The sequence below is a fragment of the Coregonus clupeaformis genome, unplaced genomic scaffold, assembly GCF_020615455.1.
Source record: "Coregonus clupeaformis isolate EN_2021a unplaced genomic scaffold, ASM2061545v1 scaf0500, whole genome shotgun sequence".
Classification (NCBI taxonomy): Eukaryota; Metazoa; Chordata; class Actinopteri; order Salmoniformes; family Salmonidae; genus Coregonus; species Coregonus clupeaformis.
The window spans coordinates 50018-65623 of record NW_025533955.1 but is presented as its reverse complement, the minus strand read 5'-3'; the positions used below and the strand labels follow the sequence as shown (position 1 = coordinate 65623).

At 44.8% G+C, this 15606-nt stretch overlaps 1 protein-coding gene and 1 non-coding gene across 2 annotated transcripts in view; both read left to right on the top strand.

The window, feature by feature from the left end:
• galt (galactose-1-phosphate uridylyltransferase) overlaps positions 1-15606 on the top strand; it is a gene marked incomplete at its 3' end in the record, with an annotated part of 121003 nt that overhangs the window by 63986 nt on the left and 41411 nt on the right.
• On the top strand, positions 12275-12357 carry trnal-aag. The gene has a single exon. It is a non-coding gene; the product is annotated as a tRNA-Leu (tRNA).

The following is a 15606-nucleotide window of genomic DNA, read 5'->3' as shown; positions in this document are numbered from 1 at the left end:
CACTGAGGGGGGGATAGATGGGAAGGAGAGAATACTGACATGATCTTATCAGTAAGGCATACCAGTATAAATACAGGTACTCTGGCAGGCAAATAATGCATTACTAAACCTTCTAAAAAGAGATTGAGACATTGATGAGCTGAGGGGAGGGTACTCACGTGTACATGGAGAGGAAGCCATAGGTGGAGTTGACTCCGTACGTCTCCTAATTGAACATCTCCCTGGCATCCCAGCCATTAGATTAACAGAGAGAGATACAAGGGAATGGTGGTTAGTGTGTGGTTTTATTTTTTTATTGAACCTTTATTTAACTGGGCAAGTCAGTTAAGAACAAATTCTTATTTACAATGACGGCCTACCAAAAGGCAAAAGGCCTCCTGCAGGGACGGGGGGCTGGGATTAAAAATAAAAATATAGGACAAAACACACATCACGACAAGAGAGACGCCACAACACTACATAAAGAGAGACACCACAACACTACATAAAGAGAGACACCACAACACTACATAAAGAGAGACACCACAACACTACATAAAGAGAGACGCCCCAACACTACATAAAGAGAGACGCCACAACACTACATAAAGAGACACCACAACACTACATAAAGAGACACCACAACACTACATAAAGAGACACCACAACACTACATAAAGAGACACCACAACACTACATAAAGAGAGACACCACAACACTACATAAAGAGAGACGCCACAACACTACATAAAGAGAGACACCACAACACTACATAAAGAGAGACACCACAACACTACATAAAGAGAGACACCACAACACTACATAAAGAGAGACACCACAACACTACATAAAGAGAGACACCACAACACTACATAAAGAGACACCACAACACTACATAAAGAGAGACACCACAACACTACATAAAGAGAGACGCCACAACACTACATAAAGAGAGACGCCACAACACTACATAAAGAGAGACGCCACAACACTACATAAAGAGAGACGCCACAACACTACATAAAGAGAGACACCACAACACTACATAAAGAGAGACGCCACAACACTACATAAAGAGAGACGCCACAACACTACATAAAGAGAGACGCCACAACACTACATAAAGAGAGACGCCACAACACTACATAAAGAGAGACGCCCCAACACTACATAAAGAGAGACGCCACAACACTACATAAAGAGAGACGCCACAACACTATATAAAGAGAGACGCCACAACACTACATAAAGAGAGACGCCACAACACTACATAAAGAGAGACACCACAACACTACATAAAGAGAGACACCACAACACTACATAAAGAGAGACACCACAACACTACATAAAGAGAGACGCCACAACACTACATAAAGAGAGACGCCACAACACTACATAAAGAGAGACGCCACAACACTACATAAAGAGAGACGCCACAACACTACATAAAGAGAGACGCCACAACACTACATAAAGAGAGACGCCACAACACTACATAAAGAGAGACGCCACAACACTACATAAAGAGAGACGCCACAACACTACATAAAGAGAGACGCCCCAACACTACATAAAGAGAGACGCCACAACACTACATAAAGAGAGACGCCACAACACTATATAAAGAGAGACACCACAACACTACATAAAGAGAGACGCCACAACACTACATAAAGAGAGACACCACAACACTACATAAAGAGAGACACCACAACACTACATAAAGAGAGACGCCACAACACTACATAAAGAGAGACGCCACAACACTACATAAAGAGAGACGCCACAACACTACATAAAGAGAGACGCCACAACACTACATAAAGAGAGACACCACAACACTACATAAAGAGAGACACCACAACACTACATAAAGAGAGACACCACAACACTACATAAAGAGAGACGCCACAACACTACATAAAGAGAGACGCCACAACACTACATAAAGAGAGACGCCACAACACTACATAAAGAGAGACGCCCCAACACTACATAAAGAGAGACGCCCCAACACTACATAAAGAGAGACGCCACAACACTACATAAAGAGAGACGCCACAACACTACATAAAGAGAGACGCCACAACACTATATAAAGAGAGACACCACAACACTACATAAAGAGAGACGCCACAACACTACATAAAGAGAGACACCACAACACTACATAAAGAGAGACACCACAACACTACATAAAGAGAGACACCACAACACTACATAAAGAGAGACACCACAACACTACATAAAGAGAGACACCACAACACTACATAAAGAGAGACCTAAGACAACAACATAGCATGCAGCAACGCATTACAACATATCATGGTAGCAACACAACATGACAACAACATGGCAGCAACACAACATGGTAGCAGCACAAGACATGGTACAAACATTATTGGGCAGACAACAGCACAAAGGGCAAGAAGGTAGAGACAACAATACATCACGTGAAGCAGCCACAACTGGCAGTAAGAGTGTCCATGATTGAGTCTTTAAATGAAGAGATGTCTCACCGTGTATGTGACCAGAGTGGTGTACTACGAAGCAAGCTAGATCTACTCAGGCTTTTCTAAAGCACGCCAGCTTCAATTAGCTTCACATTCCAGGTCAGGCTTCATCCGTACCACGACAATTTATATTGCCCGTCCGCCTGCCACTAATTGCAGCAGGCTCGTAACTGCGTGTCTCACATGGCTAGTCGAACGCTGAACTCTTCATTGCAGCAGGCTCGTAACTGCGTGTCTCACATGGCTAGTCGAACGCTGAACTCTTCATTGAGACAATACTGAAACATCAATCCATGAGGGAGTCAGAGCCACATTTTCATTTGTGCCAAAAACAAAATGAAAGAAAAGTTATCTTGCAAATTCATCAGGCTATGGTGTGAAATAGGTTTTTAGAAGTGCCTTGTTACCTATCATTATGGTTTGGGGTTGCTTATCAATGCACTAGCACCTTTTCCCACTCCTATCACTTCTTGTTGAACAGCTTGTTGCATTGTGGCCAAACACTAGCAATGGCTGCCAGTCTTCACTTGAATGGGAACTGCCGTCTATGGATTATATAATAATAATAATAATAATAATAATAATAATAATAATAATAATATGCCATTTAGCAGACGCTGTTATCCAAAGCTACTTACAGTCATGTGTGCATACATTTTTACGTATGGGTGGTCCCGGGGATCGAACCCACTACCTTGGCGTTACAAGTGCCATGCTCTACCCTTCAATTCTCTGGAGGGCCAAACCTCTGTTTTCTTTCTCGGGGCTAATTCAGACCTGGGACACCAGGTGAGTGCAATTAACTACCAGGTAGCAGGCCCCCCAGGGCTATTTGAGCTACAGACCTGGGACACCAGAGGACCTGGGACACCAGAGGACCTGGGACACCAGAGGACCAGGGGACCAGAGGACCAGAGGACCTGGGGACCAGGGGACCTGGGACACCAGAGGACCAGAGGACTACACCAGAGGACCAGGGCTGGGACCCAGAGGACCTGGGACACCAGAGGACCAGAGGACCTGGGACACCAGGACAGGACCAGAGGACCTGGGACACCAGAGGACCAGAGGACCTGGGACACCAGAGGACCAGAGGACCTGGGACACCAGGGGACCAGGGGACCAGAGGACCAGAGGACCAGGGACACCAGAGGACCAGAGGACCAGGGACACCAGAGGACCAGAGGACCTGGGACACCAGAGGACCAGAGGACCTGGGACACCAGAGGACCAGAGGACCTGGGACACCAGGGGACCAGGGGACCAGAGGACCAGGGACACCAGAGGACCAGAGGACCAGGGACACCAGAGGACCAGAGGACCTGGGACACCAGAGGACCAGAGGACCTGGGACACCAGAGGACCAGAGGACCAGGGACACCAGAGGACCAGAGGACCTGGGACACCAGAGGACCAGAGGACCTGGGACACCAGAGGACCAGAGGACCTGGGACACCAGAGGACCAGAGGACCTGGGACACCAGAGGACCAGAGGACCTGGGACACCAGAGGACCAGGGGACCAGAGGACCAGGGACACCAGAGGACCAGAGGACCAGAGGACCAGGGGACCAGAGGACCAGAGGACCTGGGACACCAGAGGACCAGAGGACCTGGGACACCAGAGGACCAGAACCTGGACACCAGAGGACCAGAGGACCTGGGACACCCAGAGGACCAGAGGACCTGGGACACCAGAGGACCAGGGCCTGGGACACCAGAGGACCAGAGGACCTGGGACACCAGAGGACCAGAGGACCTGGGACCAGAGGACCAAGGACCCTGGGACACCAGAGGACCCAGAGGACCTGAGGACCTGGGACACCAGAGGACCAGCCCAGAACCAGAGGACCTGGGACACCAGAGGACCAGAGGACCTGGGACACCAGAGGACCAGGGGACCAGAGGACCTGGGACACCAGAGGACCAGAGGACCTAGGACACCTGGGACACCAGAGGACCTGGGACACCAGAGGACCTGAGGACCTGGGACACCAGAGGACCAGGGGACCACTAGTCTATTGTTGGTTGTGGCTGTGACTTTGGAACCTAGATACTGTCCTTACTAAATGTGTCATGTGATCGGTACTTTAACATGACTATTTTTTACACACCAAAAAAACATTTGATTTAATTAAATATTGAATCACTCATCTCCATCCAATGAAGGGGAGGATGACTCAGTCTTTGCGAGAGGGAGGTTATCTAATTTCATTGGTCAGACATATTATTCAGGATACATGGAGTTAGCCCTGATTGGTCTGCCCCGGAGGAGGGTCGTTCTGAAGGATTCGATGGAATACATATGGACCTGGCTAAAAGGTGATGTTGCCGGTTATCCTGAATTGAACTGAGTTAACCAACGTTACCTCGCTAACTCCTCAAACCTGATTTGTAGCAGAGGGCTCAGGACGAAGCCTCTCTGTTGCCGTCTCCTCTGTCCCTCCGCTGTGCTCCCAGTTCACCCCCAACTGGGATGCATCCATCCATCCACACAGACAGACACAGGAGACATACCTGTAAATCAGCCATACACTATCTAAAAGAAGTAATTAGGAATTGATGATTCATCATAATGAGATGGTGAGTGATAGTGATAGATGTGAGTGATAGTGATAGATGTGAGTGATAGTGATAGATGTGAGTGATAGTGATAGGTGGTGAGTGATAGTGATAGGTGTTGAGTGATTAGTGATAGATGGTGAGTGATAGTGATAGAAGTGAGTGATAGTGATAGGTGGTTAGTGATAGGGGGTGAGTGATAGTGATAGATGGTGAGTGATGGTGTGTGATAGTGATAGGTGGTGAGTGATAGTGATAGAAGTGAGTGATAGTGATAGGTGGTTAGTGATAGGGGGTGAGTGATAGTGATATATGGTGAGTGATGGTGATAGATGGTGAGTGATAGTGATAGGTGGTGAGTGATAGTGATAGATGGTGAGTGATGGTGAGTGATAGTGATTGGTGATGAGTGATAGTGATGGATGGTGAGTGATAGTGATAGGTGGTGAGGGATAGTGATAGGTGGTGAGTGATAGTGATAGGTGGTGAGGGATTATGATATATGGTGAGTGATGGTGATAGATGGTGAGTGATAGTTATTGGTGGTGAGTGATAGTGATAGGTGGTGAGGGATAGTGATAGATGGTGAGTGATAGTGATAGGTGGTGTGTGATAGTGATAGGTGGTGAGGGATAATGATAGATGGTGAGTGATAGTTATTGGTGGTGTGTGATAGGTGGTTAGGGATAATGATATATGGTGTGTGATAGTGATAGATGGTGAGTGATGGTGTGTGATAGTGATCGTGGTGAGTGATAGTGATGGATGGTGAGTGATAGTGATAGGTGGTGAGGGATAGTGGTGAGTGATAGTGATAGGTGGTGAGGGATAATGATATATGGTGAGTGATAGTGATAGTGATAGTTGTACTGTAGCATGAGGTAATAAAGACAGATGGAGACATGCTCTCCTCTACTGTGCCTCTACCTCTTTCTCTGTCTTCCTTTGTTGCTTTTCTTTTCTGGTGTCCACTCCTGAAAGCAGTCTCTAATAATGGTCACATGTTCTCTACTTTAGACTCCATTGAACAACGAGGCAGACCTGACCAGTATATTGCCCTCCAGCAGTCTCTAATAATGGTCACATTGTTGGACTATACACTACTGTTAAACAGTGTGCTACATTAGCGTGTAACACTGTTCACTACATTAGACTAGCTGTGACAATAACCCAGGGTCTGAAGTCCACGTCATCCTGTATCACAGTCCACTCCATTAGGACCCATTAACTTCCATTAGCCCTGTGAGTGTTGCTCCTGGAGCGGAGGCCAGGCAGTGGGCATGCCAAGTCTGTGGCTGTTCTTCCACCAGTGCAGTTTGTCCTGCTCATTGATGACCATCAGAGTGTTGTAGCACTCATTATACACAGCCTTCACACTGGGAGAGAGAAGGAGAGAGGGGGAATGGGAGAGAGGGGGGAGAGGGAGAGAGAGAGAGAGAGAGAGAGAGAGGGGGAAGGGGGAGAGGGGGAATGGGAGAGAGGGGGAGGGAGAGAGAGAGAGGGGAGGGGGGAATGGGAGAGAGGGGAGGGAGAGAGAGAGAGGGGGGAGGGAGAGAGAGAGAGGGGGAGGGAGAGAGAGGGGGGAGAGAGAGAGGGGGGGGGGAGGGGGAATGGCTTTACCACTATGTAAAAAAAATATATATATTATTGTTATTATTATTATTTATTTTACTTGATTTGTTTTCATTTAAGGCCAGGCACCACATCCTAATTGGTCATATGTTGCTCTAGATTTTAGGAAATGTCAGTTAGTGTTAAAAAACATAAAACTCTCTGAGTCCAAAGGGGGCCACTGAGATTTACAAGGTGGTGAATGTACAAAAACATGTTATTCTGTGCTTACTTTGATTGGGTTTGTTTGTATTTTCAAATGTGTTGGTGGATTACAGGTGGATATCCTTGATCTTAAAAATGTGGTTACATTTCTTTTTTTTATATCAGGTCTACACTGCTAGAAGCAAATAACGCTTTGTAAATTATACATCTAATCAGGACTGGATTGTTTCAAATATTATCGTTAACTAGCTAGCTAGTTAATCTACTCATCAAGGCCTTTTTAAAATAGTCAATCAACTCTGTTGTTTACAGCTAGCATTAGACAACTAGCTAGTAATCGTAGATAGGTAAGACCTGAATGTCTCTCTGGTTGATAACGTTAACTAGGTAGCAAGTTCAAAGCAATGTATAGCCAGATATTAGTATTTGTGGCATAGTCATTAATAGCTAGCTAGCTAAATAACTGACTATGTAGCAATCGTCACAACTTTGAGGACTTACACCTAGACGTGTTCGCTGACAGGAAAAACTATTATTGGAAACGTCAGCTAGCAGGATAGCCTCTTCGCTCTCTGTAAGTTACAGGTCTCCCAGAGCGAAGAGGCTATTAGCAGGAGGAATGTAATGCTAACTAGCAAGCCTGTAGCAAGTTGTTAACGGTGTCACGTTGCCGAAGGTCACAAATATGTAGCTAGCCAGGTAGCGAGGTGATATCTTGGATAGTTAGTTGTCTCTGACCTAACGTTAGCTAGCTAGATAATTTGCTAACTAGTTAATGTTAGCTAACGGTAGTGTCCGCTAATATCGACAATACAATGGCACCGTTCGCCAACATTAACTAACGTTATCAAGCTAGCGACAACGTTAACATAGATATAAAGGGAATGCAATGACTTCTTTGGTTACAATGACTGAAGGCAAAACTAGCTAGCTGTGTATCCTTACCACCGCTACACCTGGCTATCAGCGGAGCCTTGTCTGGCAGCCGCTCCACCTGGCTATCAGCGGAGCCTTGTCTGGCAGCCGCTACACCTGGCTATCAGCGGAGCCTTGTCTGGCAGCCGCTACACCTGGCTATCAGCGGAGCCTTGTCTGGCAGCCGCTACACCTGGCTATCAGCGGAGCCTTGTCTGGCAGCCGCTACACCTGGCTATCAGCGGAGCCTTGTCTGGCAGCCGCTACACCTGGCTATCAGCGGAGCCTTGTCTGGCAGCCGCTACACCTGGCTATCAGCGGAGCCTTGTCTGGCAGCCGCTACACCTGGCTATCAGCGGAGCCTTGTCTGGCAGCCGCTACACCTGGCTATCAGCGGAGCCTTGTCTGGCAGCCGCTACACCTGGCTATCAGCGGAGCCTTGTCTGGCAGCGAAATAAGCCATTCAGCCTCATTTACTGCCTTTAAAAAAACACATAGCTGATATGGCTGACTTGCTTAAACAAATGTGGTTTCTACTGACAATTGAGATGTACAAACTAAGGCATAAGGGAACGACGAGCGGATACGAGGCAATCCGTAATTTCGATTAAGACATTAATGAGCGAGCTGGGACTGACGTAGTCAATATAACTATTTGTTCAGCACTTTTGAAATGTACAGCGACAGAATTCAGAACATGGGCCGTTCTTACAGTGTTCTCCCTGTACACCAAGTCAGAACCGTAGGATAAATAAAGGGGGCATATAAGCAGACAATGAAAGCTCTTACAATATTTACATTTTGACATTTGAGTAATTTAGCAGACAGATTACATTTCTCTAAAACAGGCTATAGGCTGCATGTGCACCACCAAGTCAGAACATTAGGCTAAGTACCTCTCTAGGTTTCTTCCTAGGTTTCTGTCTTTCTAGGGAGTTTTTCCTAGCCACCGTGCTTCTACTGATGTCTAAGATTTCCTAGTTTCGAGTTTCCAGTTGTTTTGAACGTGGCAGAAGTCATTGACAGCATGGCCAATGTAATCAACCTTTTCTGGCCCATGGTGTGTTGCGAGTGAATGTTTTTATCCTTTTAAGCTTGGAAAAGAGGCCCTTAAACCCAGACTTGGTCCACAAACCCACTCCACTGAACAGCAGGCTAGTGATTGCTTTGCAAAGCTTGCAGTTAGCCACTGATTCCTTCCAAACCACTCATTGTTGAATTTGCAACTTTTTGTGTAATGTTTATGTCCAATGGCCAATGAGCACCGATACGTTTTCTCTATAATTTCTCTTCATAATTTCTCTTCATATGACAAGGATTGAAAAGGATTTGCCAGTAGATTGTCGACTTGATTCATGATGATGACTGCTTGTCTAGCTTGCTAGCTCAGATTTTGAAAGTATGATGTTGACATGATCAGTCCAATCAAAGCTACGGTAGATATAACGTGATCGTCATTTTATCTGTGGCCAATGACCTTGGATGGGCAATTCTAATGTAAATCCCAAGGGGCTTGAATTTTCGAGCTCTCCCCTTAGATTTTGTGGTGACGTGGTGTCCCCATGAGTGACAGAACACTGAGCCAAATCACGGTGCAACTAGAGAACATTACCAATCCCCTGGCTCCCCCACCACCACAGAAAGCACTGAGCTGAAACACCTGGTCTCTTTTTTGCTTTCTTGAGTATGTGGCTTTTATTAACTCAATGTTTTTATTATTTTATTTTTTACATTGTTTGCAAACTGATATGTGACAAAAATGAATGCCAACATATCATGCAAAACAGGGAGGAAATAAATAATATATACAGTGAGGGAAAAAAGTATTTGATCCCTTGCTGATTTTGTACGTTGGCCCACTGACAAAGACATGATCAGTCTATAATTTTAATGGTAGGTTTTTTTGAACAGTGAGAGACAGAATAACAACAACAAAAATCCAGAAAACCGACTGTCAAAAATGTTATAAATTGATTTGCATTTTAATTAGGGAAATAAGTATTTGACCCCTCTGCAAAACATGACTTAGTACTTGGTGGCAAAACCCTTGTTGGCAATCACAGAGGTCAGACGTTTCTTGTAGTTGGCCACCAGGTTTGCACACATCTCAGGAGGGATTTTGTCCCACTCCTCTTTGCAGATCTTCTCCAAGTCATTAAGGTTTCGAGGCTGACGTTTGGCAACTCAAACCTTCAGCTCCCTCCACAGATTTTCTATGGGATTAAGGTCTGGAGACTGGCTAGGCCACTCCAGGACCTTAATGTGCTTCTTCTTGAGCCACTCCTTTGTTGCCTTGGCTGTGTGTTTTGGGTCATTGTCATGCTGGAATACCCATCCACAACCCATTTTCAATGCCCTGGCTGAGGGAAGGAGGTTCTCACCCAAGATTTGACGGTACATGGCCCCGTCCATCGTCCCTTTGATGCGGAGAAGTTGTCCTGTCCCCTTAGCAGAAAAACACCCCCAAAGCATAATGTTTCCACTCCCTTTAAGAGTGTGCTCCTAATCTCAGCTCGTTACCTGTGTAAAAGACACCTGGGAGCCAGAAATCTTTCTGATTGAGAGGGGGTCAAATACTTATTTCCCTCATTAAAATGCAAATCAATTTATAACATTTTTGACATGCGTTTTTCTGGATTTTTATGTTGTTATTCTGTCTCTCACTGTTCTAATAAACCTACCATTAAAATTATAGACTGATCATTTCTTTGTCAGTGGGCCAACGTACAAAATCAGCAGGGGATCAAATACTTTTTTCCCTCACTGTATGTATTGGAAAACGGCACAATCATTTGGGTTTTTTAGGCTTGGGCTCATAAAACATATTTAATGTAGGGCTCATCAAATGTATTTTAATGTAGGGCTCATAAAATGTACACTGCTCAAAAAAATTAAGGGAACACTTAAACAACACATCCTAGATCTGAATGAATGAAATAATCTTATTAAATACTTTTTTCTTTACATAGTTGAATGTGCTGACAACAAAATCACACAAAAATTATCAATGGAAATCAAATTTATCAACCCATGGAGGTCTGGATTTGGAGTCACCCTCAAAATTAAAGTGGAAAACCACACTACAGGCTGATCCAACTTTGATGTAATGTCCTTAAAACAAGTCAAAATGAGGCTCAGTAGTGTGTGTGGCCTCCACGTGCCTGTATGACCTCCCTACAACGCCTTGGCATGCTCCTGATGAGGTGGCGGATGGTCTCCTGAGGGATCTCCTCCCAGACCTGGACTAAAGCATCCGCCAACTCCTGGACAGTCTGTGGTGCAACGTGGCGTTGGTGGATGGAGCGAGACATGATGTCCCAGATGTGCTCAATTGGATTCAGGTCTGGGGAACGGGCGGGCCAGTCCATAGCATCAATGCCTTCCTCTTGCAGGAACTGCTGACACACTCCAGCCACATGAGGTCTAGCATTGTCTTGCATTAGGAGGAACCCAGGGCCAACTGCACCAGCATATGGTCTCACAAGGGGTCTGAGGATCTCATCTCGTTACCTAATGGCAGTCAGGCTACCTCTGGCGAGCACATGGAGGGCTGTGCGGCCCCCCAAAGAAATGCCACCCCACACCATGACTGACTCACCGCCAAACCGGTTATGCTGGAGGATGTTGCAGGCAGCAGAACATTCTCCACAGCGTCTCCAGACTCTATCACGTCTGTCACATGTGCTCAGTGTGAACCTGCTTTCATCTGTGAAGAGCACAGGGCGCCAGTGGCGAATTTGCCAATCTTGGTGTTCTCTGGCAAATGCCAAATGTCCTGCACGGTTTTGGGCTGTAAGCACAACCCCCACCTGTGGACGTCGGGCCCTCATACCACCCTCATGGAGTCTGTTTCTGACCGTTTGAGCAGACACATGCACATTTGTTGCCTGCTGGAGGTAATTTTGCAGGGCTCTGGCAGTGCTCCTCCTGCTCCTCCTTGCACAAAGGCGGAGATAGCGGTCCTGCTGCTGGGTTGTTGCCCTCCTACGGCCTCCTCCACGTCTCCTGATGTACTGGCCTGTCTCCTGGTAGCGCCTCCATGCTCTGGACACTACGCTGACAGACACAGCAAACCTTCTTGCCACAGCTCGCATTGATGTGCCATCCTGGATGAGCTGCACTACCTGAGCCACTTGTGTGGGTTGTAGACTCCGTCTCATGCTACCACTAGAGTGAAAGCACCGCCAGCATTCAAAAGTGACCAAAACATCAGCCAGGAAGCATAGGAACTGAGAAGTGGTCTGTGGTCACCACCTGCAGAACCACTTCTTTATTGGGGGTGTCTTGCTAATTGCCTATAATTTCCACCTGTTGTCTATTCCATTTGCGCAACATCATGTGACATTTATTGTCAATCAGTGTTGCTTCCTAAGTGGACAGTTTGATTTCACAGAAGTGTGATTGACTTGGAGTTCCATTGTGTTGCAAGTCACCATGGGGCATTTATTGGTCTCCGTGGCTCTCGGGAGGCCATGCCTATGTCGACTTTTACCCCATAGCCTTTATCCCCATACCAAAAGCGCATCTGTCGTCAGGATGGCCGAGCGGTCTAAGGCGCTGCGTTAAGGTCGCAGTCTCTCCTGGAGGCGTGGGTTCAAATCCCACTTCTGACAGTTTTTTAACACCTCTCAAAGAGGAGTGATGCTGCTTTGTTGTAAAAATAAGATGATAAAATAACTACACACAGTGAAATAACCAGTAGTCATAAACACTCTCTCATTGAAACATTTTGCTCTTGGGCAAATATCTAAGAAAATGTAAAAGAAGCAATACTTCATAAAAATGATTTTTTTTTTTTTAAAGCAGTGTATTTTAATGTAGGGCTCATCAAATGTATTTTATTGTAGGGCTCATCAAATGTATTTAATATATGGCTCATCAGGCTCAGGTAGCATCAGGCTTGAATTTTCTATCAAATCTCTAATCAAATCCAGACATAGGCCTATTTATATGCTTTATAATGCTTTTGAATGACACTTCCGGTTTTGGCGGGAAATACCGGGTTACCTGGAAGAAAAGGGAATTATTCTCGGGATAGAACATTTGTAAAATACCGGGAAAATATTCAACCCTAATTCACCTGCTTGCCAACCAGATGTAATGGTGAGTTCCATGTCCTAGACGCAACCGAGAAAACACCACCTCTTCCTTCCTCATTTGACCCTTGAATCTTAGAGGTCATGGAAAAGGTTGGTTGACCAAAGCTGTCATCAAGGCAAAGGGTGGCTCTATGAAGAATCTCAAATATAACATATATTTTGATTTGTTTAACACTTTTTTGGTTACTACATGATTCCATATGTGTTATTTCATAGTTTTGATGTCTTCACTATTATTCTACAATGTAGAAAATAGTAAAATAAAGAAAAACCCTTGAATGAGTAGGTGTTATAAAACCTTTGACCGGTAGTGTAGAACTGATATAAGCCCTATGTAGAAAACACTAGAAAACAGCATTAGAGTTCTGGTTCACCCTCTGAACTCTCATCCCAGGACCAAGGAATTACTATTATACTATGTGGACAGTGCCAAAGTCTGTCCATGTGACAGTATGTTACCCAGCGTCCCTCACGCATTATTTTACCCACAGTACCTCTCTCCTGCAGTTAGTTAGAGCTAGTGCTGCCTTGGAGGAGCATTGTTTCCACAGTGACTTACTGTAATATAGTGACTTACTGTAATATAGTGACTTACTGTAACATAGTGACTTACTGTAATATAGTGACTTACTGTAATATAGTGACTTACTGTAATATAGTGACTTACTGTAATATAGTGACTTACTGTAATATAGTGACTTACTGTAACATAGTGACTTACTGTAATATAGTGACTTACTGTAATATAGTGACTTACTGTAATATAGTGACTTACTGTAATATAGTGACTTACTGTAACATAGTGACTTACTGTAACATAGTGACGTACTGTAATATAGTGACTTACTGTAATATAGTGACTTACTGTAACAGTGACTTACTGTAATATAGTGACTTACTGTAATATAGTGACTTACTGTAATATAGTGACTTACTGTAATATAGTGACTTACTGTAACATAGTGACTTACTGTAACATAGTGACTTACTGTAACATAGTGACTTACTGTAATATAGTAATGTACTGTAATATAGTGACTTACTGTAATATAGTGACTTACTGTAACATAGTGACTTACTGTAACATAGTGACTTACTGTAATATAGTAACTTACTGTAATATACAGTGCATTCGGAAAGTATTCACACCCGTTGACTTTTTCCACATTGTGTTACTTTACAGCCTTATTCTAAATAGGATTAAATGATGTTTTCCCCTCATCAATCTACACACAATACCCCATAATGACAAAGCGAAAACAGGTTTTTAGAAATTTTAGCAAATATATTCCAAATAAAAAACAGAAATACCTTATTTACATAAGTATTCAGACTCTTTGCTATGAGACTCGAAATGGAGCTCAGGTGCATCCTGTTTCCATTGATCATCCTTGAGATGTTTCTACAACTTGATTGGAGTCCACCTGTGGTAAATTCAATTGATTGGACATGATTTGGAAAGACACACACCGGTCTATAAAAGGTCCCACCGTTGACAGTCCATGTCAGAGCCAAAAACCAAGCCATGAGGTTGAAGGAATTGTCCGTAGAGCTCTGAGACAGGATTGTGTCGAGGCACAGATCTGGGGAAGGGTACCAAAAAATGTCAGCAGCATTGAAGGTCCCCAAGAACACAGTGGCCTCCATCATTTTTAAATGGAAGAAGTTTGAAACCACCAAGACTCTTCCTAGAGCTGGCCGCCCGGCCAAACTGGGCAATCGGGGGAGAAGGACAGTGACCAAGAACCTGATGGTCACTCTGACAGAGCTCTAGAGTTCCTCTGTGGAGATGGGAGAACCTTCCAGAAGGACAACCATCTCTGCAGCACCACCAATCAGGCCTTTATGGTAGAGTGGCCAGACGGAAGCCACTCCTCAGTAAAAGGCACATGACAGCCTGCTTGGAGTTTGCCAAAAGGCACCTAAAGATTCTCTGACCATGAGAAACAAGATTCTCTGGTCTGATGAAACCAAGATTGAACTCTTTGGCCTGAATGCCAAGCGTTATGTCTGGAGGAAACCTGGCACCATCCCTACGGTGAAGCATGGTGGTGGCAGCATCATGCTGTGGTGATGTTTTTCAGCGGCAGGGACTGGGATACTAGTCAGGATCAAGGCAAAGGTGAACGGATTAAAGTACAGAGAGATCATTGATGAAAACATGCTCCAGAGCGCTCAGGACCTCAGACTGGGGCGAAGGTTCATCTTCCAACAGGACAGCAACCCTAAGCACACAGCCACGACAAGTCTCTGAATGTCCTTGAGTGGCCCAGCCAGAACCCGGACTTGAACCCTATTTGAACATCTCTGGAGAGACCTGAAAATAGCTGTGCAGCAACGCTCCCCATCCAACCTGACAGAGCTTGAGAGGATCTGCAGAGAGAAATGGGAGAAACTCCCCAAATACAGGTGTGCCAAGCTTGTAGCGTCATACCCAAGAAGACTCGAGGCTGTAATCGCTGCCAAAGGTGCTTCAACAAAGTACTGAATAAAGGGTCTGAATACTTATGTAAATGTGATATTTCCGTTTTTGATACATTTTTTAAAAGTTGATCAAAACCTGTTTTTTGCTTTGTCATCATGGGGTATTGTGTGTATATTGATGAGGGGAAAAAAACTATTTAATCCATTTTAGAATAAGGCTGGAAAAAGTCAATGCGTTTGAATACTTTCTGAATGCACTGTAGTTGACTTAATGTAACATGGTGACTAACAGAGTTGACTTCCTGTAACATAGTTGACTTCCTGTAACATAGTTGACTC